A 24990-nucleotide genomic window follows, 5' to 3' on the forward strand; every position below is an offset into this window, starting at 1 on the left:
TTTCCCATGGTTGGGGAGTTCGAATGCGGCCTCGAGGTTTCGGTTGGCCTCGTCCTAAAAAAGGCTGTTGGTTTTGCTGTTGTTGTTGGTATTGACCAGGGCGATTCTCTGGCCTATTTTGGAATTGTCGGTTGGTATTGTCTTGTTCACTCCCAGATGATGAAGATGTGTCAGAGAAGGTCAGATATTTTTGACGTGATCTTCCCTGATTGTCCTGTAAGTAACGACGTGAGTCCGGTCGTGTATAAAAATCCTTACTCAAATACGGATAAATATATTCCAGCGAAAAGTTCTTTTTATCGGCTTCAAATTTGTTGTTTTTTTGGGTCACTGTATAATCCTTGAATTCAAGAATGTCCTTTTCGATTTTCTCCAGCAGTGCTTTAGAATCAGAAATAAGCTGATTGTTTTCAATTTCACTCCGTAGAGTTGCAATTTCTTCCAATTCTTTCTGGGAAATTCTATGTGCAGTCTCGATGGTTAGGACCATGAGGTCCCTGCTGCATTTCGTTTCAATTCCGCTGAATCCCTTTTTGTACTCCGGGTCGTCTGTGAACACGACGGGGATGTTTCGAATGACTAATCCTGCAGGTATAGTACCTGATCGGAGATGTTGGAGTAAAAAATGACCGTGAAGGTCTGTGCGAATCTGTTTTTTTCGTAGACGAGTTAATTTGTCCGACTCGTTCTGAGTGCTGGCGGTGAGGCTCAAGGATGCCGAGGCAAACACTGGGGGGTCTCTTATTAGATTTCGTATGTGATCTTCGCTAAAAGCAAGCGTATCTTTTTCAGCCATACCAAAATAAATAAATAAAAGTGAAAAAAGAAGGAACTAAAACACCAACACCAAGTGTATTAAACAGTGATTAAGACCAAGCACAAATGCCCCACAACTGGGCAGACGACACCAGATCATACAAAGAGCTAAACACCCTGTGGCAGGATTTTCCCTGCCTATCAGGACCTCGCGGGCACCTGCCCGCTACAAAGTCAAAAAACACAACTGGGTCTTGACTCTTTACTCAGCTAGGCTGAGCCAATTGAACTAACACAACAATACAAAAGCCAATGCTGAGGGGTAATTTAAACCATTTTGACTGGGAGTGTTGAATTTAAACAATCACAACCTGCTGATATTAGCATAGACAACAAATTTATTTTTGTAACAATTTTTGTTTCGAATTTGGACAAAAGTCTCAGTGCAAGGAGAAAAAGCAGTTAAATTCTATATATACAATATATACAACAGTGTCAAGGAAAGAAAAACATTTTCATACTTCCAGCAAACATGGCCATCCAGTCATACAAAGACACATTCACACAAGCAGTTATATAACAACCATTAAACAAAAAACAAAAAAACACAGGTAAATCCACGTTTGGGTCATGAGTCAAAATGGAAACAAATTTTCTCAAATGTGCAATTTTGAAGTCTTTTTGAAAAATCAACGTGTATTATTCTGATATTGGTGGAAAGACTTTGTTATTGTCACAAAGCATGTAGACCCAAAAACGGGGATGAGGTGGTCGACGCGTTTCAAACCCCACTCGTTACGGGGGTTCTCCTCAGGACCAATAGATTCTAAAACAAGACAATGAAAGTGTGCTATCAGCAAGGTTCCATACCAAGTAAAACAAGAGACACAGTCCCCGTGATCACACCAGCCTACCTTAACCTGCAAACCACACCGTAGCAGCCGGCATGGTGGGCTCTAGAAGATGCAGGACAGCAAAGAGCGTTCGCAAGTTGTGGGCGGTGGAGCGCGATGGAACAAAACCCAACTGATCCGGCAAGACCATGACGAGCAGCAACAACTGCAACCTCGTGGCCAGGACCTTTGTTAGTATTTTGATATCCATATTCATTAAAGATAAGGGGCGATATGACTCACATTTGTCAGACTCCTTGCCGGGCTGCAATAAAGTGACAATCAAAGCCTCCCGAATGGTGCCCGGCAACAGTTGTTGCTCATAAGCATTTTCAAACATGGCATGCAGGTGTGGCACCAGCAACTCCGCATACTCTTTATAAAACTCCGCAGGGAGTCCATCCGTGCCCGCAGCTTTCCCATTTGACAAAGCTTTAATCGCATCTTGGATTTCTCCAATCGTGATGGGATGCATTAAAAATTCCTGCAGCCCCTTGGAAAGCCACTCTTCGAGATAGTGAGCAATCTCCTCTTCCCCCGCGGTTTGTCTAGCTTGATTATAATATTGCACGAAGGTAGTAAGCATACCCTCAGTATCACAGAGTCTATGGCCCCCATCCACAATGGAGTGTATCATTCTGTGTTTTGCCCCAGGTTCCTTGATCTTCTCCGCTAATGCTCTGCCAGGACGTAATATATATATAAGAGAGAATAAGCATTTGAATGAGAACTGGAGAGTGATCTGATAGTGTTCTGGGCAGGTGATGGGCTTTAGTGATCAGTGAGTTAACCTCGACTAAACCTAACCAATAGTCCAACCTAGACCATGAGTGTTGTGCATAGGAATGGCACGTACCCTCCCTCTGCCCAGGATGCCTCAGCCTCCAAACATCAATGAGAGACAGCGCTTGCATACCATCCTTAACCGCCTGCGAAGCTTTCTTAATTATCGGATCCACCCTGGATTGGCGATCCATTTTAAGATCTAGGACCACATTGAGATCCCATCCATAGAGGAGCTTCGCGGGCATCCAAGATGGTCGCGTGAGTGTAGAGCTCCCGAGACCCACGCCGCCCTTTGCACCTATCCTTTCGAAATCCTGATTTTATTGATGGGCTTTTGAAGACGAACTTCGGCTGACATCATCATCCTTCGAAAAATCGAAATCGGACGCTTGGGTCCATTTCTAGACCGTCGGGAACTTTATCGGCCCACCTCGAGGCGGCACCGGGATCTCAATTGATTTGTTGGCCGGGGAGTAGTTGAACAACAACGGCCGAGGGGGTTCTCTCCCCTGGGCGGCCCCTGTGGGACTTTCGGTTTCACTTTCTCTCCCCGGCACGACTGACCGGACTACGGCTTGGTTCGCCTTCTGCCGCAGCCTGATTTCGAGGCATTGCTGCCAGCCGTCTTCTTTGACCACCGTGTCTTCCACGTTATTGCCATTTGTGCCCATTTTGTCCAGTTTCGTGGCTTCTGGCATCACCGCGCTCGCCATTTTCACCAGGTCGCGCGGGCCCCTTCGGGGTCCCTATTCCAATATGGCCGCTAGGCACGAGCCGGAGAAACGTAAGACCAAGACATTGCATCGTGGGGGCCCATCTCAGACGAACATTATGGACCATTATTCCCAAGTAAAGGGATCCCCCAGCAGTGCTGGCCGTACGCTCGACGATCCTAAGGCCGTTTCTGCCGCGACGGAACTATCATTGCAGGACGTTATGGGTGCCATCTCCGGCCGTAAGGTCTCTGTGGGACAGCAATATGAGGCGCTTGCCTCCAAGATAGACACGGTGGCAGTGGACGTCACGTTAATCAGAGCGGACTTGGCGAAGACAAATGAGAGGGTCAAGGAGTTGAATTTAAAAACTTCTAGTCTGACCACTGATGTCACGGAGATCCAAACAGAGATCGGGAACCTGCGTTCCTCTCGGGACATGATGGCACGTCGTCTGGAGGATTATGAAAATCGGTCCACTCGCAACAACGTGCGCATTATTGGTGTTCCTGAGACTTCCGATCCTACTGCTACTGACCTCCGAGTGGAAGATCTGGTCTCTAACCATCTTGTCCCCCCCCCCCGGGCTCACCAAATTCTTTGCGGTTGAGCGGGCTCATAGGGTTCCCGGGGGAAGGGCTCAGCTCGGGGCCCCCCCAGACCCATTGGGGCCAGATTGTTCCACTTCAGGGATAGGGACGCTATCCTGCAGGCTACCCGGGACAAAGGCCCGTTGAAGTTCGAGAATTCCACAGTCAACTTCTATCCGGACTTTACTCCATTTGTACAACGGCAGAGGATGGGGTTTCAGGGAGCCAAGAGGCGGTTGAGGGACCTGGGACTCAAGTATGCCATGTTGTTTCCGGCCAGGCTTCGTGTGGAACATGGTGAACAAACGTTTTTCTTTGATCGACCGGACAGTGTCAATGACTGGCTTGACTCCTTGCCCAAAAGGGATGATCGTACTGAGCACCCCGGTGGAGCCGAGGGTGGCGTGTCGGAATAGGAATGATGCTGTGGACCCTGGTGTTTCAAACTTCTTGATCCTTTCGGCTGAGTTTGGACTTTGGTTCTTTTGTTTCTATGTTATTGATTGTGCCTGAGGGTGGCGGGGTTACTGGGAACTCGTTCTCCGCCTGGGTTCTTTGTGTAGAGTAGTTACTATGGGGCGACAGGCACACTGCAAGTTGGGGTGGCTTCTGAGTCGTAAGCAGGGGTGCAGGGTGGGGGGCGTTGTAACGGGGTTCAGTTGGGGGGTGGGGGGGAATGTGTGTGTTTTTTGTCGTCACAAGGCTTCGTATTGTCTCTCCTTTTTTAGCTCATGTAGTTTGGGTACATGTGTGGGGTTCCCTGCTCATTCTCGGGGATGGGGGGTGGTGAGTTGAAACTGTTGTCCTGGAATGTTAATGGGCTGGGAGACAGAATAAAGCGGGGGGTGGTCCTGCAGTTCCTCAGACGCCATTCTCCTGATGTTGTTCTCCTGCAGGAGACACATCCGATTGGCAACGTGTGTCACGCCTTGAATAGGCGGGGTTATCGCTTAGTCGCTCACTCTGGTTTCACTTCTGGTTCCCGGGGGGTGGGCATCCTTATCCGGTCCTCTCTCCCTTTTGAGATCGATGACGTGATACTTGACGATAGGGGGCGCTATGCCGTCCTCACTGGTAGATGGGAGGGTAAGACTCTCTCCATTCTTTCGATCTATGTCCCTCCGGGCTTGCAGGCCCCGACTTATGTTGATTTGGGTACGGTTATTCTTGGGTTACCCAAGGGTCTTCTTATTCTCGGTGGGGACTTTAACACCGTGGTCTCTGGTGCTGCGGACCGTTCTCCCCCTCGGGAGTTGGTCAGGTCTCAGATGTGGCTTAGTGATTTCCTGGAGACTTTTGGATTTATTGATAGCTGGAGACTGATGCATCCCACCCAGCTTCAGTATACCTTCCATTCCGGGGCGCATGGTAGTCTCTCCAGGCTCGACTATTTCCTGATGCCATCAGCCCAGTCCTCCTGCATTGATGAGGTTCGACATCTTCCTAGGGGTATATCTGACCATTCTCCTTTGTGGCTTCGGTTTCGGGTTGGAGTTGGTAAATGAAATGAAATGAAATGAAATGAAATGAAATGAAATGAAAAAGAAATTTATAAAGCGCTCTGTGGCCAAGCGGCTTCCTGGCGCTGAGGAACACATCGGAATCTGCCTAACTGGTGCGAGAGAGATTAGCCCGGAAAAGCCTGAAGAAAGAAAAAAGTTTTAAGGGCTTTCCGAAAATGAGAAAAAATGGGAATGGAGCGGATAGAGAGGGGAAGAGAGTTCCAGATTTGTGGAGCACGCACCGAGAAGCGGGTGCCCCCAGTGCGGGACTTACGGAAGCGGGGAACGTGAAGAAGAGAGAGGGAGGAAGATCGGAGGGAACGAGGAGGAGCGTAGGAGGAGATCAGAGAATTGATAAAAAGAGGAGCGGACCGGGCCTGCGCCCGAAAGGCCAGGCAGGCAAGTTTGAACTGGGACCTGTCCTGAACGGGGAGCCAGTGAAGGGTTTTTAGGGCGGGAGTGATGTGGGAGAACTTAGGTAAACGAAGGACAAGACGAGCCGCCTGGTTCTGGATGGCCTGGAGACGACGGGTCTCGTAGGCAGGAATGCCTACATACAGGCCATTACCATAATCCAGGCGGGATGTGATAAGGGCAGTGATGATAACTTTAAGGGCATCAACAGAAAAAAACCGGGAGATCTTACGGATGAGGCGGAGGGAGAGAAAACAAGAGGATACGACAGAGCTAATGTGCGCATGCATCGAAAGGTCATTACTGACCTTGATGCCCAGAGTGCGGACAGAGGGGACCGGGGAAGGTGGAGGACCAAAAGAAAGGGGCCAGTGGGCAGAGGACCAGGGGTTAGAGGGGCCACCAGTGAGGACAAGCTCTGTCTTGTCAGGGTTGAGCTTCAAATGATTGAAGCTCATCCACTGGGAAATAAAGACAAGAGTTGACCTGAGCTTGGGAAGAGAGTGGGTGGGAGAAGATAGATCAAAGACGAGCTGGAGGTCATCAGCGTAATTATACACTGAGACCCCCAGCTCAAGAAGAGAGGAAATGAGGGGACGGATATAGAGGTTGAAGAGAAGGGGGGAAAGAGAAGAGCCTTGGGGTACCCCACACGTGACCGGGAGGGGAGGGGCCGAGAAAGAGGAGAGGTGGACTGCCTGCGAGCGTCCCTGCAGAAAGGACGCGATCCAAGAGAGGGCAACGCCCTGAATGCCCGCTGCGCTGACACGGTCAAGAAGAATAGTATGATCGACCGTGTCAAACGCAGCGGACAGATCCAAAAGGACTAAGGCCTGAGGAAGGTTACCATCGGCCTTGCCCTTTAGTTCGTCAAGGACCGCAAGGACCACGCCCTCAGTGGAGTGGCCCGGTCGAAAGCCGGCCTGACGGGAGGCCAAGATGTTATTCCCCTCGATGTAAGAAGAGAGACAAGATGTTACATGGCTCTCAAGAATCTTCCCTAGATAGGGGAGGAGGGAGATCGGCCTAAAGTTCGATGGAAGGGAGGGATCCAGGCCAGCTTTCTTCAGGATGGGAAGCACGATGGCAGACTTGAAAAAGGAGGGGACAGAACCCAGAGCCAGACAGGAGTTGAGGAAGGTTAGGGGGGGGGTGGGACAACTAGTGAATAAGGTTCTGAGGATACGAGCAGGAGCGCAATCCATCGGAGAACCGGACTTGACCTTAGCAAGGAGGTCGAGAAAAAGCTCGGGTGAGATGGGTGTGAAATGATCAAAAGCGGGGGAAGCAAGGGGGGGATGGTCCGGTATGTCAGGAGGAGGAACAATCGGGATGTTGGCCTTAATGGTGGTTATTTTATTGATGAAATAAGTATTCAGGGAGTGACAGAGGAATTGCGAAGGAGCAGGGGAAAGACCAGCACGGTCAGAGGTGGCCAGGCTGCGGACCAGAGAAAAAATCTCTCGAGTTTTATTAGCCGAAAGGGCAACGCGGTCCGAGAAATATTTGGATTTAGCTGTTAAAATCGCAGATTTATAAATATTGAGGAGGGCCCTATATTTCAGGCGGAGAGTGGGGCAATAAGTGCGGCGCCAACGACGTTCCGACCGTCTGAGCTCAAGCTTCAGAGATCTGAGGTCATCGGAAAACCACCTGTGGGCGTCGTGAGGACGGGCCGATCGAATCTTTTTAAGAGGGGCGGCCAGATCGCAAGCCGCAGAGAGCCAGGTGTGGATAGCATCCGCCTGAATTTCCACGGAGAGGTCAGTCAGGACGGGGGCAGATAGAGAGAGAGAGGAGGAAAGATCATTGAGATCAACCTTATTCCAGCACCGAGCCCAGATGTTCTTGGGCAAAATAGATTTCTCGGGCTGACCTAAGGGGATTGAAAAGGAGATCAAAAAATGATCAGACCACCCGCAAGGGGAGATAGAAGACACCAAGGGATTGCAACGGAGAGACCAAATCTGGTCAAGAATATGACCATGGATGTGGGTAGGGGTCAGGACATGGGATGAAAAGTTGAGAGAACAGAGAGTAGCAGAAAAGTCTTTCGAGAGGGGGTCCTCCTGCGGGTCGCCCGGCCAGAAATTAAAATCCCCCAGCAGAATTAGCGACGAATTGTCTACAGCCAGGGTGGCCAGGAGATCCTGCAAGGAGGACACAAAAGAGGACATATACTGAGGGGGGCGGTACAGAAGAATCACCGTGAGGGGGACCGGGAGGTTGAGAGAGCGGGCCACCAGAAAATCTACATTGGTAATGCCAGGATGCGAAAGTAGCTGGAATTGCAGGGATCGACGGACTATCATCGCCACGCCGCCCCCCGGTCTTCCGTCTGGGCGGTCGGCTCGGAGGACATAGTGAGTTGCAGGGAGAATGGCAAGAATGTCAGGAAGTGAATGAGAGGAAAACCAAGTCTCAGTGAGGAAGAGGAAGTCCGGGGGGTCCGTGTCGAGTAGATTGAAGAGAGCGGTTTGATTTTTTACAGCGGAGCGTGTGTTCAAGAGAATAGCAGAGGCAGCAAGGGAGATAGGGGAAATACAAGGAGGGGGGGACAGAAAGGAGATCGGAGAAGACAAAGGAGGCAAGGCGACGCCGGGGAGGGGGGGGGCGTAGATGCCCTGCGAGGATAAGTGAAGAGCTATAGATGGGGAAAGAGGGATTGAGGCAGAGAGAGATGAAAGTTGGGCCGAAGAATACGCCAGACGAGGAGCAGAGTCTGTGGCCCCTGGTCCCGGTCGGTCGCGGACGGGCGCAGACGGGCTTGCCTTAGGCGCGCCTTCGGCGCGCAAACGGCGCGCCCGCTGCGCCCGTCCGCTGCGCGACCGGTAGAGGCACATGTTAAGTAGTGAGAGTGGGAGGTGAAATCCGGGGGGCGTGGCCAAGAAGTGGGCGTGGCCGGGAGGGCGCCCGCTGAAGGCGGGAAGCGAGTGTGGAAGCTACCACTGCAGCGTCCAACTCGGCTGCGCGGGAGGGAGGGAGCAAGGGCGAGGACCCTGAACAGGTAAGGAGAGGGTGGTTTTAAAAAGCGCACTCAGGCGCAGAGAACTCAGAGTTAATCAGGGCTGAAAGGTATGGCTGCTAAAAGCTCCCGCGGTAGGCAGGGAGTGATCCTGTGGCGAGTCAGCTAGCACTCAGCTGCTAAATAGTGTCCCAGGGGGCGTGGCCAAGAAGTGGGCGTGGCCGGGAGGGCGCCCGCTGAAGGCGGGAAGCGAGTGTGGAAGCTACCGCTGCAGCGTCCAACTCGGCTGCGCGGGAGGGAGGGAGCAAGGGCGAGGACCCTGAACAGGTAAGGAGAGGGTGGTTTTAAAAAGCGCACTCAGGCGCTGAGAACTCAGAGTTAATCAGGGCTGAAAGGTATGGCTGCTAAAAGCTCCCGCGGTAGGCAGGGAGTGATCCTGTGGCGAGTCAGCTAGCACTCAGCTGCTAAATAGTGTCCCAGGGGGCGTGGCCAAGAAGTGGGCGTGGCCAGGAGGGTGCCCGCTGAAGGCGGGAAGCGAGTGTGGAAGCTACCGCTGCAGCGTCCAACTCGGCTGCGCGGGAGGGAGGGAGCAAGGGCGAGGGCCCTGAACAGGTAAGGAGAGGGTGGTTTTAAAAAGCGCACTCAGGCGCTGAGAACTCAGAGTTAATCAGGGCTGAAAGGTATGGCTGCTAAAAGCTCCCGCGGTAGGCAGGGAGTGATCCTGTGGCGAGTCAGCTAGCACTCAGCTGCTAAATAGTGTCCCAGGGGGCGTGGCCAAGAAGTGGGCGTGGCCGGGAGGGCGCCCGCTGAAGGCGGGAAGCGAGTGTGGAAGCTACCGCTGCAGCGTCCAACTCGGCTGCGCGGGAGGGAGGGAGCAAGGGCGAGGACCCTGAACAGGTAAGGAGAGGGTGGTTTTAAAAAGCGCACTCAGGCGCTGAGAACTCAGAGTTAATCAGGGCTGAAAGGTATGGCTGCTAAAAGCTCCCGCGGTAGGCAGGGAGTGATCCTGTGGCGAGTCAGCTAGCACTCAGCTGCTAAATAGTGTCCCAGGGGGCGTGGCCAAGAAGTGGGCGTGGCCAGGAGGGCGCCCGCTGAAGGCGGGAAGCGAGTGTGGAAGCTACCGCTGCAGCGTCCAACTCGGCTGCGCGGGAGGGAGGGAGCAAGGGCGAGGACCCTGAACAGGTAAGGAGAGGGTGGTTTTAAAAAGCGCACTCAGGCGCTGAGAACTCAGAGTTAATCAGGGCTGAAAGGTATGGCTGCTAAAAGCTCCCGCGGTAGGCAGGGAGTGATCCTGTGGCGAGTCAGCTAGCACTCAGCTGCTAAATAGTGTCCCAGGGGGCGTGGCCAAGAAGTGGGCGTGGCCGGGAGGGCGCCCGCTGAAGGCGGGAAGCGAGTGTGGAAGCTACCGCTGCAGCGTCCAACTCGGCTGCGCGGGAGGGAGGGAGCAAGGGCGAGGACCCTGAACAGGTAAGGAGAGGGTGGTTTTAAAAAGCGCACTCAGGCGCTGAGAACTCATCGTTAATCAGGGCTGAAAGGTATGGCTGCTAAAAGCTCCCGCGGTAGGCAGGGAGTGATGGTAATGCGGATAGGTTTGCCCCCATCAACCCTTGGTATTTCGCAACCCTAAGACCCGTTCTGAACTAGTGAAAACTATTGACCATTATTTCAATGACAATGTGGGGTCTGTTTCTTCATCTGTTTCTTTGTGGGAGGCCTTTAAGACAGTTATCCGAGGGCAGTCACTATCGCTTATTGCTGCTGCTAAGAAGGCTAAAAATGAGGAAATTGTGCGTATTGAAAATGATATCACTGCACTTGAGAATGAACTTGGTTCTGGGGTGACACGTTTGGCTTCGCATTCCCTTAGTTTGAAGCAAGCTGACTACAAAGCCCTAGTCACGAATGCGGCGAAGGCGATGTACAGTGAGCAACAGGGCCGATGTGGGGGACAAGGCTGGTAAACTGATTGCTTGGCTGGATAAGAAAGAGAGAGAGAATCGTGTTGTCCCGGTGATTGAGCGGCTGGATGGTGAGCGTGTTGCGGAGCCTGCGGGGATCGTTGACTGTTTTGTTGACCATTTTCAGACAGTGTACGCCTCGGTCTCCGACAGAGATGAGGATGATTCCCGGTTCCTTCTTCGGGACATTGCGTCGCCTTGTCTTTCGGAGGACGACAGAGACCTCATGGACGCGCATATCACGGTCGATGAGATCGCGAGTGCTATCCGTTCCCTTCGATCTGGTAAGGCAATGGGTCCCAATGGCTTACCTATTGAACTGTATAAGCTACGACCCGATACCGTGGCACCCTATTTAAAGGAGATGTTTCTGGAGGCTTTGGACTCTGGCGCCCTGCCCGCGGATCAGCGACTTGCTACCATTGTGGTTCTCCATAAGGAGGGCAAGCCTCGTGATCGCTGTACCTCGTACAGACCCATTTCACTGCTTAACGCTGAACCCAAAATTCTCGCAAAATTGTTGGCTAATCGCTTGGTTGCTGTGATTGGGGACCTGGTCCATCCGGATCAGTCCGGTTTCATCCCGCATCGCAACACCGCCCTTAATCTGCGGAGGCTCCACGGGGTTCTCGCGAGGGCTGCAACGCTTACTGAGTCGGCCATTTTGGTTTCCCTTGACGCTACGATGGCTTTTGATACCATTGAGTGGCCCTATCTCTGGGCTGCTCTTTCGAAGTTTGGGTTCGGCCCGGGGTTCATTGCTTGGGTTAAACTTCTTTATGAGAAGCCCCTGGCTCAAGTGGTGGTCAATGGTAAGGTGTCCGGGACTTTCCCGCTGGGGCGTGGTACCCGGCAGGGCTGCCCGTTATCCCCGTTACTCTTTGCCCTTGCATTGGAACTGCTGGCTGATTGGCTCCGTTGGGAGCCTTCCTTAAAGGGCATTCGGTGGTCCCCTGACTTTGAGGATCGTGTCTCGCTTTACGCGGACGACATCCTCCTCTACCTTACCTCCCTATGGAAATCTCTTAATGTGCTTTTCGATGTTCTTACCTCCTTCGGGAAGAACTCGGGTCTCGTCATTAATTGGACCAAATCTTGTGTCTACGTTTTGGCTGGGGGTCTTCCCCCCTTGCCTCGTAGATGTCCTATTCAAGTGGCTGAGACTGGCTTTAAATACTTGGGGATCTATATCTCCTTGGATGCCACCGTTCGCTATGAACGCAATTTGCTACCTCCTCTTCAAAGATTGAAGATGGATGTCGCTCGCTGGCGTAAGTTGCCGTTGTCCCCGTTGGGTCGTGCGGCTCTATTTAAAATGATGTCGCTGCCCAGATTTCTGTATGCTCTCCAGAACTCGTTTGATCTTGTTCCCTCTCGGTATTTTCGTGAGGTGGAGGGCCTACAGAGGCGACTGCTCTGGGACGGTCGCGTGCGCATTGCCCTGTCTAAGCTTACCTTACCGTGGTATGACGGCGGTATCGCACTTCCTGACGGCAGGCGCTACTATTGGGCTTCCCAGCGGAGCGCGGTTAATCACGCGACGTATGCCCCCGGCCCGGCCCCGGCTTTTGAAATGGATAAACACCTTTTGTCTGGTGGGACTTTCACCAGGGCGCTTTATTCCCGTAGGCTTTGTGGTTCGCTGACTGGACCCACTAGGATAGCGGTGCGAGTGTGGCACGATGCGACTGCGGCTCTTGGTTGGCGTGACAGATTCACCCGAGCGACCCCCCTGTATGATTCTGAATGTTTGGGCAATTTGTGGCGAACGAAAGGATTTGATAAATGGGACATGATTGGTATTAGCAAGGTGGGGGATCTTTGGTCCAAAGGTGATGTGAAGTCCTTTGCGGTGCTACAGGCTGAATACGACCTGGGGGATAGAGAATATTTTCGCTATCTGCAGGTCCGACATGCTCTTTTGTCGGTTTTCACGGTGGGCACGGATCTACCTGAATCTTCTCCCCTTGAGGATCGTTTACTTGACGGACATGTACCTGATAGTACGATTTCCCTGACTTATAAGAAGCTCATAAACAATAGAGCCGATCTGCTTGTGCGCCTCAGGGCCTCGTGGACCGCTGATGGTCTGGAATTAGATGACGAGGACTGGCAATCTGCCTTGTCCTCACCTAAGGAGGTCGCCATCCCAGCTCGCCTCCGATTTGTTCAGCTCAAGATCCTCCATCGTGTGTATGTCACTGGTCCGAGTCTGGTTCGCATGGGTTTTTCTGAGGATGATCCGTGTAAGCGTGGATGCGGTATGCAAGGCACCTTCCTCCATATTCTGTGGGAATGCCCGGTGGTTTGTAAATTCTGGTCTTATGTTCATGCTGTGATGGAAAGGGTGACTGGTGTCGCCCTGCTTCCCGAAGCCAGGCGTTGCCTTCTCAATGTCTGGGAACCAAATGACTACAATACGGCCCAGATTACCTGGGCGACCCTGGGGAATATGATTGTGAAACGTGATATTGCACAGCTGTGGGGTTCTAACAGGTCGCCTACAGTTTCGTCCTGGAAGGAAAACATGGACTGGTGCATGTTTAGGGAGAAGACTGTATATCTGTCGCGGGGTCGACCCAGGAAATGGAGTAGAATTTGGTCACAGTGGAACTCCTATCGTGGCGATATTTGCACCCCCCCACAGGCTTTGGATCCGGATGTCGCTTTGACCCCATGATTAGCATTCCATTTATTGGTTTTATGTGTTACTGATTCTCTCCTCGCTGCCCCCGCCCATTTTCCTTTGTATCCTGCTGGTTTGATACGTGATATTGCAGTGGAGCGCCTCCTGCGCGGACCCATGGCATGCTGATATACTGTCCTTGTTGCCTTGTGATGTTGTTGTGTGTTTCTGTTATTGTTTCAATAAAAGTTTATAAAAAAAAATAATAATTAAAAAAAAAAAAAAGATCCCATCCATAAGACAATCAGAGCTAGGGGCAAATGATAGATCTTATTCCAGACCTCCTCATAAAAACCAGGGTCAACAATATTAGGACCGTACAGATTAATCAGAGTCAGTGTCATGCCACACATTTTCCCTTGCACAATGAGATACCTGCCATCATCATCATCTATATCCACATGAGTCGCCTGGAAGGGGCTGCCTTTCTTAATCAATAGCATGACGCCTCTTGCATAGGAGGAATAACTGGAGGCCCACTTAAACTCAGCCCACTTCGTGGCTACCTTCTCGGCCGTCTGTTTAGTCAGATGGATCTCTTGCAGAAACGCCACTTGTACATTATGCCTATCCAAGTAGGCAAGCACCTGTCTCGTTTTCTTTGGACTATTGAGGCCCCTGACGTTCCACGTTATCCATGTAAGTTTGCCCAACTCAGCTACCATTCACATTAAGTTCAATTATCATATCCCACTGTAATGTTGCATGCTGTCTTTATAAAGCATTCTGCCTGGCATATTGCATTCTGTACAGCATAACAATACATATAAACAAGCCCTCTTCCAGTCCCCCCCACCCACACAGGCATCCCAATCATGCCCACAGCCCCATCAGAAGAAACATAACAAAACAAAACCCCTGCCCCCGCCCACCAAAAGCAGAGAACCTGCTCACACCCCAGGAACAAAAGCTAAACTGCTAGGGGAGTTCCCTTTTGAGGAAAGTTAGTAGCCCAAATGCCCCCACTATTGTAAGCAGGGGGGTCAGAGCCATAATCATAGCCCCCTTCAATCGAACTAGCTGTAGTATATTGTAGTAAAAACTGTAACAAATTGAAAAGACCCCACAGTAATCAATGACAGTCTGGAGTCCACAACGTTAAGGCTATCCACCGTCAATTCCCACCCTCCATAGCATGTATAGCGTCTGTCATTCCTTTGCTGACTGTATCCGTGAAGGATCAGCAAGTACGCTAGACATCAAGGAGCAACGGAAAATAACCATATTACAGCACGTGTACAACTAGTAAAATAAAGAGAAAACAGCAAAGAAAACGGAATCAGGCTCATTACTGACATACAATCCGAACGTTATAGGAGCATGTATCAGCCAGCTTGATGTGGCAAGATGTGAGCCCATACCTTACCATATACCAATAACAGCAAACAACAGAGAATGTTCAGATATCGAAGCTGTTGGCTCTAATCATGTTCCAGCATGTAACACAGCAGAACTACTGAGGTGATCTGCAGCACCTTCACAGCCTCATCAGTCCCCTGCATCTGCTTCTCCACCCTCTGTCATCGTCGAGGCTTTACGCTCAATTTTATTGATGAAATGCAGTGCGTCCTTAGGAGTCGTGAAGATCCTCAGCTTGCTGCCGTGTTGGATCTTGAGCCGGGCTGCGTATAGCATTGCATACTGGATTGCAAGCGTTTGCAACTTCTTCTTGACCTGTTGAAATTCCCACCGGGCTTGCTGAACAGCTGTTGTGAAATCCACATAGAGCTGTATCTCTGTTCCCTGATACCTTGTAGTGCCCATTTCCCATGCCATCCGAAGCGACACTTTCCGACCCCTATTATTAAGGAGTCTTGCTATAATCGGATGTGGAGGCGCCCCTGGGGCCGGGCGCGGCACAAGGGACCTATGGTCCTGCTCTACCACCAACATGACGGAGAAGTTTTCGGCACCAAACATTGTCTTCAACAAATCCTACACAAACAGCTCCATTTTCGCGAACGACAGAGCAGAGCAAACGATCGCCCACAGGTAAGACGGGATAATATAGGATGTTGGGCCCTGACCAGCAGAGCTGCACTAATGTGTGGCCATCTTGCTCCGGGCTCTCTAGCGCCCGCCCAACTGGTCGATAGCATGTTCACTTTCAGGTGAGTGAACGCAACTTGTCTTAAAAGCACATGCTTCCTAGGGTGACTGCGTTCAGTTACAGATAATGTCTCTGGGACTGAACCTCGGGAACAGTATACTGTGATTTGATTGTGTTTTATTTTAACAAATGTACATAGCAGATATTGGCGCTTGCTTGTTTTAAAAAAATTATTGGATACCTGCCACGGAGCGCACTTTTTACAGACGAGTATCGGGTTATCAAGTTGCTTCTACAAGCTCCTTACCTGTGCAAATTATCGGGATAGATGCAGGAGGCAGACCCAAACCAGCCACACGTGGAGATCAATGACAAATACTGAAGAATTAACTGAGCATCCGAGCTGGTGACCATTACTTAATTGACCCTGAAAATAAAAGACACATTTTTAGTATGACTCATGACCATAAAAAACAAAGGTTATAAATTCAATATTGTGTCAAATACTTAGCAAATGGAACTGGATGTGCTGAATCAGATGTTGCCCCAGGTCATGCATGACACCTTCCACCACTATTGCTTATGGGACTTGTAGTTTTGTTTTTCTCATTAAAAGGATGGGCTCTAAAGTCCCAGTGTTCTAAGGGATGTTAGTTAAAATCAGAGGCCTGACGGAGGATGAAGCATGACACTGCTCTGCTTAGCAGTGAGATGAATGACAGTTCCTCAGCCCTTCCATTCTTTGACAGACAGAGGCTCATCAGCCGTTCATATTTTTTTGCAACAACTAAGAAACTTTTATTGCAGCTTGTGTCACTGAAGAGATAAAACCCCTGGGCGTGTTTAATTAACTACTGACAAACATGAACAATCAAGAACATGAGTTTCTGGAAAACTATCAAGCACCCAATCAGAATCAGCCGCCCTTCACACCCAGGAATTCTTGAGGCTTTGGAGAGGATGAATTGCACGTAGTATAAGAGGAACACTACATTGACTCAAAGCTCACTTCTCAGGGATGTACTGAACTGCCAGCCTCATGGCACACTTAGCCAGCTCTTCACCTCCTCCTCCTCCAACTGTTGACCAGCTATCAGGGCAAATGAGCCTGCAGCAAAGCATCGCTGGCTTGGTTCCACTCCAGACCAGGCAAGGTGGTCAACTGCATACTCCTCCAAGTCAGCAAGCACTCTGGTCGAGCCAGTCCTAACCCCACATGAATGTTCCCCATCACAACTATTTTAATGGTACTAAGTTATGTTTCTGCCAAATGTATGAGTCAAAAAATGAAAGGTTTTACTATGAAGTGCTGAAAGAGAAATCATGAAGTTTTTCAATATTTCTGAGTCTGCCACAGTACACAGGAGCATTATTTCTTTACAGCAGCAAATCATATATGTGCCCTGTAGAAAGCACGTTTGAATGAAACATGGAATGCATTGCAGCCAAAAATCTATGCAACATCATAGCAGAGTGAAAGATAACTTGTGTTATTATTCCAGCAGAACGAAATGCCATTCCTAATGTGTACGTCATTTTAAAGACGGTGCCAGGAAATGTATGGTCAGTGTTGTTCTTCTGCCTGTTAAAAGACAATCTACATAAATGTGTCAGGAAATAAAATACTTTCAGAAATCCTACTCTATGGAGAGTGCTGCTAGCCACTATATTGCAGGTTACTTCCAACATAATCTGATTTATACATACATACTCCAGGGTGCTGCCAGCTATCGGGTCTGCACACAGCAGTCTGGAGCCATTCAGGAAGGAGGTAAGCTCTTCATTTCATCTTAAGCCCTTAGGTTACATTCACAGCCTGATGGGTCTGGAGAACTTTATCCTCGCTCTAACTGCGCCGACGTAGCCCAACATAGTCTGTGTTGTGTGCTGGGTGATGCCTGGCATCTTATTATCGTTGGCGGGAGGAAGAAACTCTGATAGGAGCTACTACAAGAAGAGCAGAGAAACAGGACCACAGATAGCCACAGAGCGACAACTGCCCAGAAGCTGAAGAAAGAACTCTGGAACAGCAAAACTCCTCCACCCTGGAGATTCTCCAGGATAAGTAAATGATGGTAATGAAATGCAAACTGCAGCATTAAGGTCACACACTACAACATCTTTCCCTTTAAACCGAAGATAACAGTCTACAATAAAAAACGAACCAAAAAGCAACAAAATAAGAAAATGCATTTCCAAATGCTGTAAAAGAGAAACAGTTAATACAAATTAATAATATTAAACGTTGTTGGTACCTTAGTAATGTGCTTACTTCTTGGCTTCACTCCATATGCAGCAATAACGCTCTGAAAGGAGAAAATACTGCTGTGAGTCTCAGAGTCTTCAGCATTATTGGTCTCAGTCACGAAGACTGCGGTGTCGGAAGATAACTTTCTCTTATTTGGCTTTATAGTTCCACCAGTCACGCCATCGCTTTTAGCAGACACGCTACTGTCAGCAGCATCATAACTTCAGGCAGACCAGCAATGCGGATCTCACCACTCACATTGGGTGAACAGACTCGCCTCTGCTACATACATCCACTCTGTTCTCAAATTTGCTTGGGGCTGTCAAAATGCTGCAATATATTCGCCATACTTTCCTGACTACCTTGTTTTAAAAAGTTATGACATTCAAGCGTAATTCTTAGTTCGTCTGCAAGCTGAAGTTTTTTAGAGATTCTATTGCCACACAATACTCATCCCATATTTCAATCTGTCCACATGGTGCTTCAACCCTGGTAGATTATCAACTGCCTGTTTTGCAGATAATGTTAGATTGTTTCTGTAAGAAACTGAATTATTATTTGCGGTAGATGTGGAACAATCACAACCGTTGTCAGAGTGAACTTTCAAAGCCATTCAATTAACCTAGGATCAACCCCCTGGTACCTAAGCACCGAACAGGCAGGCTTAACTTAAGGTAATATGTAAAATATGTATGTAGAAACCAAAAAATAAAAGTCAAAATGCAAAAAAATAAAAAAAAAATAAAAAACGAAATAGAAAAATAAAGTAAAGTGTATTGAACAAAATGACACTAAAATGACAAAATCCAATAAGGGGAATGAGATATGAACTGTAACGCTGTAAGAATCACAAGGTGCCAATGGGTGAGGGGCCCGGGCATGGATCAGTCTCTCTGGAGCTGACTGCCAAGTCAGAGGAAACCGGAGGCCACGGCCTGCAAGCACATAATGCAGGAATTAGACGCAGTGGTCCAAGAAGACATCTAGTGCTCCAGGCTCAGATAGGGCAGCTGGCCTACAGGGGGATTCACAGCAGGTTCGGGCGCAAAGTGCTTAGAGTATTGAGAACAAGCAGCAGATGCCCAGCAGGGCAATAGCAGACGGTCAAAGACAGCATTGCACGCACGAGACTGAAAGGGAGTGACACCTAGGGCCCTCACCATCAAGCAACAGCGTAGTGGAGCTCAGCGGGAGGACAACCCGGTGACAGCCACCCACTGGGGCTGGGACCCCCACGACAAGGCATGCGGGTCTGGTGATGTGGTAAGAGATATAGCAGCCATGTCCTCGGCGAGAAGCAAGAAGGATCAGAATCTAAAAAAGATGCTGATCAAGCGCCCGATGACCGCAGCGGAGAAGGGAGGCTCTCCCCAATGACACAAATCAGCCAAGATGTGGACACCTCTGAAGCCCCAGTTACCCACGCCTTTTTAGAGTCTCTATTCGGTGCATTACAAGGCGACTTGCAGACGCTGAAAAGGGAAATAGCGGGGGAGATGAAGGAGATAACCGATGGAGGCCACACGTTCCCAAATGGCATCAACGTCCCACCTTTTGATAAGGCGGGACGTCGCTGCCGTTGGGGACCGTATTGCTTCCATCGAGGATCAGGAGCAAGCCCAGGAAAAGGAGGTGGAGCATCTACAGCAAGAGATAGTCCGGCTCAAGGCTCAATAGATCGATCTCCAGGCACACAGAGAAGACCTGGAGAATCGGTCTCGGCAAAACAACATCCGTGTTAAGGGAGTTCCACCTAAAGAAGAAGGGCCAGACATCACACAATACCTGCAGGGTCTCTTCAGGAGCATACTGGGCACCCCCACCGGATATTTTGGCTTACATTTCAGACTTTCAACTAAAAGAGTGTATGCTACGTGCTGCCAGGGACAAGCAACCAATAATATATTAGGACCACTCCATAGCTTTGTACCAGGACCTGGCTCTTATACCCCTTCAAAAGTGTAGGGAGTTCCGAGTAGCTAGTTGCGTCATCGAAATCAAGGAATACCGTATTCTTTGGGTCACCCTTTCTGGCTGATTTTCCTATGGCAGGGCATACTCCTCCTGCCAGGTGCTGGGCATTGAGAATCCAATCCAGGAGGAGACAGAGGGCCCACAGACCAAAATTCCTCGAGAAAGATGGCATAAGGTCTACGGGAGGCGTAGCCAAACCTTTTATGGGGACAGTGGCGGAAAAGGTGGCTGAAATCAAAGAGGTTGATGGGAGCAGGGCCATCAATAGTGTAGGTGTTGGAATGAGTATTTTAGATGCGAAATTGTGTCGCAAACCGCCAGTTACTGCTCCCGCAATCACCCTTCACCTGATATAAAATCAATCCTGGGGCTTGTGGTAAATAAATAATTAATTACCGGTTCTATTTTTCAGGATACTCTATAAACAGGTAGCTCAATAAATAAGAGTCAGGATTCGAGGTATCTTGAGTCGTCAGGCTTTAATATGCATAAAGGACAGGAACAGGACAGCCTGTACGGGAATAGAATGAAGGAAGGCAGCTGCCTGGGGACGGACAAGGGAATTGGCTAGCAAACTTTAATATCGGTGTACAATATATATACTTAAACAAATACATTACATTCAATACAGTAGGCGTAGCAGTAGGCGTGGTTCGTAGCAGTCGCGAAAGATAAGGACAAAATGAAGTAACAAGAAGGCGTGTACAGGGCGTATACATAGACATGTGATGCAAACGTAACAGAAGTGTCATAAACGGGGTGGAAACATGGAGGGGGCTACCTGAGCAGCTGGGACCTCTAACCTAGTGGTGCGCGCAAATGGGCAATGACGTATTACCAGGGAGAACTGGGGGCTATGACTTCTGCGCTAGAAGAGGAGACTAAAGTCTGGAGTGTCAGAGCGACATGTACCCAAGCATATCTAATATCTAGTGTTTAGAGTACATGTTGATAGAATCCAAAAGTTATCAGGGCAAAGACTAATAGACGCTAAGACTGGTGCATGCATAATTCTACATGTATTGCGTGTGTGAGGAATATTCTATGAATATTAATACAGTATTTCTCTTACATGGAGACATAAAGGCTAGACCATGACGGAAACTATTGATGCGATTCAGTAGCTTAGGAATGCAGAGAAGGAGGGCTGAACTGATAACTAGAAACATAACATACTCTTGGCAGACTGGGAGGCAGAGCCAGGCCGGGCCGGGCACTGCGTGGCAAGAAGTAAGCGAAGGGTCAGGGATACAGGTGGGGGCTGTATCGCTCCTCGGAGAGGGTTCAGGAGACAGGAGCTGAATCTGAGTCCGGGCCCTTTTGAGGCCTAGAAACGGGGACAATTCAATTAATTAACGTGCACACTGTAAAATGTGGCAACGTAGGTTTACATAGGCCTAATATTCGTTGCTTTCACGAAGACTGGAAACTGGCATACTAGAGATGGACACAACTGTAATTGCGTCTTTAATCGATCAGAGGGGAATACATGCATATCGATCATGCACATATAACATAAGGTGGGGAACACGTAGGCACATACAACATGGCAAAACTTACTTTTCCACAGGCTGCCTCAATTGCCTTTAGATAGAAACGGGTCCTCCCCCCACCCCCCTATACCAATAACCATTTCAAATACCAACCCCACCAGAGATGGTGCTAATAGGTTAAACAGGCCCAGGGGATCGAATCAGAACAGGTTGTCTAGTACCTCGTGCATTAATGTTCCTGCCGCCCCAAGTATGAATGGCTAATCAGGATGTCCTGAGTCTGCCGCCCGCTGCTTGCCCTTATGTGTTGGTACTGGCAGGAGTACCTACTTTAAAGAGGGATCAGCATGAGTCATGGAGCCAGCTACGCATGAAATGTGCAGACTTCTATCAAGGCATAGAAGCTTCCGTGCTACAGCGCCAAGACGCCTCGGCATAAGAGCGCATTAAAAATAATTCAGTCAGTCAGTCCATGTATCCGAAATAAAGGATATTATTATGGCACGCAGGGTTGGGTGAGTTGGTGCATCTACAAAAAATATTGAAGGGGACAGTGTAGGAAGGTGGCTACCTGACTATGGTTACCCCAGATTTTTTGCCTGTGTTTAGCTGGTTTTTTGACTTAGTTGACCTGGTTCCCTGCTAATCAGGGCCCCAGGCCATCTGCTCTCTCTGTAAAATGGATTCCATGTACCCTAGGTACATACCAATTGGAAATGGACTCCTTGTCAGCCCCTGTAGAATGCACTATAGGTGCACAGGGCACAGGAGCCACTAAGGCCTACCAGGGGCTGCAGCATATCTTTTGCCACCCCTGGCTGGTTCTTAAATTGACACAACTGGCTGATCACTCAGCTGGGGTAAGGTGGTGTACACACCCCTTGCTTAGATATAGTATACCTATGTCTAAACCTATATCTGGACACATGTAAACCTGTGAGCCACTCCTATAGACAGGCCTCACCAATCCTGGAGGCTGGGTGCATGGTTTTATGTGAGATGGAGCTCTAGCATGAGCTGAGCCTGTCTGCAGCCGTCGGGAACAAATCCCTAAGCTGTTTCAGGATAAGGCCATACCATATACTATTAAGTGCCTTATAATCCTCGCGGTTATTTAGCAACTTTGGTTTGGCTTTATCAAAACATGTCGTGTAAGGTGTCATACGCTTTGGAATACCATCCCCTCGCCAGTTCTGGCGACGGGGATGGCATTCCACCCCTCTAGAGGGGTAAGACATGTTACTTCACTTTAATGCGGTTGATTTCTCCAAAGGCCTTAAGATCCACAAAATGGATGCCTCTGCCACAGACAAATGTCTGGACCCCTGGAGCTGACCGAAACCCAGTCAAGGGGGTCCTGGACAAAGGGTTTCCTGTCACAGGAGGGTGTCACCGCCCTCCAGACAGGAGATAGTGTATTGTAGCAGGGAGGTTTGAAAGAAACCAGACACTGCCTGGGGCGCACAAGGCTGCCCCTTGCATAATCCGGCCAAACCGGTTCTGGGGCACTCCAGCCCTCGTGCCAGGGCGGCCTGGATCAAAGGAAGGGGGTGTATCCACCCACTTCCTGGGTCCCACCCATAGGAGGGGACCTAGCAGGTAATCACGCCCACCAGATTCGAATAAGAGTGGGAGCAGTGCCAATGCACATCAGATTTCCTGGAAGAAACATTTGAAACGATATTCTGGACCCTTCGCCCTCCATCTCAACGTGGAAGCCCGAAGAATCTCCCTTGTGGTCAAGGAGTGACCACCCTGCAGCAGCAGGCACCATCCAGCCCTCGACGTCTACTTAGTTGCAGTTCCCGCCGGAACTCGAGCGACTGAGATCGACGAGATCAAGCCTGCCCAGCTTCTAACAGCCCGATCCACAGTCCCTGCAAAGCTGAGACCCGTGGAGGCGACCGGAAGCGTGGGGCACGCCATCTTGAAGTGACCACGAGACGCTGACCGTGCAGCCCACGAGTGACCCTCGAAGCTGTACACCGGGGTTTGAGAAGCCCCCACCCTGAGCTACTCCTGAGCCGAAGTTCAGCCCTCCACACTCGACGAGTGCTGCGTGGGGCCCTTTGGCACGATTTGGCTCAACGCGTTGGCCCGGTCACTTGCCAGCTGGCTTGTGGTCCCTGTGCCGACGAACTACAAAAGAAGACTCGTGATTCTGGTTGCTCCAGATCCACACCAGCTCCCCTGAAAGGGAGCCCCGACTCTGACCTTCCTGGTCCGAGTGAGACGCCATCTTCCAATCCCGCGTGGATTGCTCTTACCAAGGCTTGTTTGCTCCAAACCGGAAGCCGACTGCACCGACGGTGAGAGCCTGCGTGGGACAGATCGTGACCTGCTCCTGGACGTCGCAGATGCCCCAGAGCCCACGTGACAGCGAAGAGAAGCGCCTCGACGACCACCTGATTGCGCCCGACATTGCCTGGTTCCGTCCTGGTTCCACCCTGGTCACTGCTGAGTGACCCAGACTCTGTCCCCTCTGCTTTCAGGTACTCTACAACTTGAGTCCACTCTTGGACTCCACCGGACACTTCGTCTTCACCCTGCCTGCAGCCCTTTCAGCTTCAAGCACCAAGAGCCTGCGTGTCAAAACCCGACGCCACTTCGACCCTGTGCACCCACTTCCTGTGGGTGAGGTAACTTTGCTCCGCCGGTGTTCCCACACTGGTGCACACCTCTAGGGTCTGTGTGTTAAGTTTTGTTCCTCTAGGTTCAGCGGAAGTGTCCTTAAACTTTAACTATTTGACTTTTACGCACCATTGGTTAACATTGGTGCATGCGTGCGCTTTCCGCACATCTCCCGAATCCCGAGGGCCATTCCCGACTTCAGCATTGCTTGTCCTGACTGCTCCCAGCGATTCCCTAGGCCCTAGGCCTAACCACTGTTCGAGTGGCCTCTCTTATACCACTTGTTTAGTATATGGTTTGAGTGGCCCCCCGCCCTCATCCATAATTGTGCAACTTGTATGTTTAAACAGTGCTTTTGATTTAACGCTTGTGCCCCTTTATTCATAAAGAATACTGGGGATTGTTTTTAGTAATAAACACATATATTTTTATAATATATACTTGTGTGGTGTCCTTTCATTTGGTATTACAGGATTGTATGTGGTAAAACAGCTCGCTTAACACGACCTCTTAAGTTAAGCCTTTAGGCTGCTTAGTCCATGCTACCCCTAGGATAGCTTGTCTAATAAGGTTGACTTACAACCAGACACCATAAGGGATTGTTTGGTCAGGTAGTAGGTGGTTCCAGAATTGGAAACATCCCCTACCAGGCCAACTTCTCACATTGGTGGCAGCGGTGGGATTTGAGCTTGCTGTTGTTTTACCATTGCAATCTTTATATCAAATTGAAAGATCACATCAAGTACCTCTAGGTACATATAAAATCAAAAGCTTAGCATATTAAGTTCTACTGAACTTAGTAGTTGTAGGTTGAAGGGAGTAGCACACCCCTGACTACAACTCACTAGCAAGGTCCAGTAGGAAAACACTTAGTGTAGGTAAGTGCACCACTTACACCTCACTAGTAACCATGTCTGACACAGGAAAGGCCTCAGGGTCTAGTCCTGTGACAGTTGACCCTACCCAGGCAACTTTTGGATATGACAAACTAACCCGCAGAGACTTGATTGCCTTGTGCAAAGCAAGAGGGTTAAAAAGGGGCAGAAGCCCCACCTGCCTAACCCTGGTAGAAATCCTAGAACAGGATGACTTAGAGAAGGCTAAAACAGCTTCCCTAGACACAGGAAATGGAGAGAACCCCCCTGTAGTTGATCCCCCTGAAGAGGAGGATGATGATGACTTGGATGAGGACTCAGATGTTGGGGACTTAGAAGTACAGGATCAGGGTAGCCAGGTTCCAGTTGGTAGGCTTAGCCAGGCCAACTTGGACCTACTGGGGAATGGAGAGGGCCAGCACCTCCCCAGAACCCAACATGTGATTCTCCCAGGCA

General features: G+C 49.8%; 1 protein-coding gene across 1 annotated transcript in view; it reads right to left on the minus strand.

The window, feature by feature from the left end:
- LOC144806311 (uncharacterized) overlaps window positions 1-17623 on the minus strand; it is a 53524-nt gene extending 35901 nt beyond the window's left edge. Inside the window, exons 1-2 of the mRNA XM_078672703.1 lie at window positions 17569-17623; window positions 15621-15740 (exon numbers count right to left, since the gene is read on the minus strand). The gene's annotated coding sequence lies outside the window, so the exon portion shown is untranslated. The remainder of the gene's footprint in view (window positions 1-15620; window positions 15741-17568) is intronic.
- Window positions 17624-24990: the final 7367 nt, after the last annotated feature.

This window comes from Lissotriton helveticus (genome assembly GCF_964261635.1).
Source record: "Lissotriton helveticus chromosome 1_1 unlocalized genomic scaffold, aLisHel1.1 SUPER_1_unloc_61, whole genome shotgun sequence".
Classification (NCBI taxonomy): domain Eukaryota; kingdom Metazoa; phylum Chordata; class Amphibia; order Caudata; family Salamandridae; genus Lissotriton; species Lissotriton helveticus.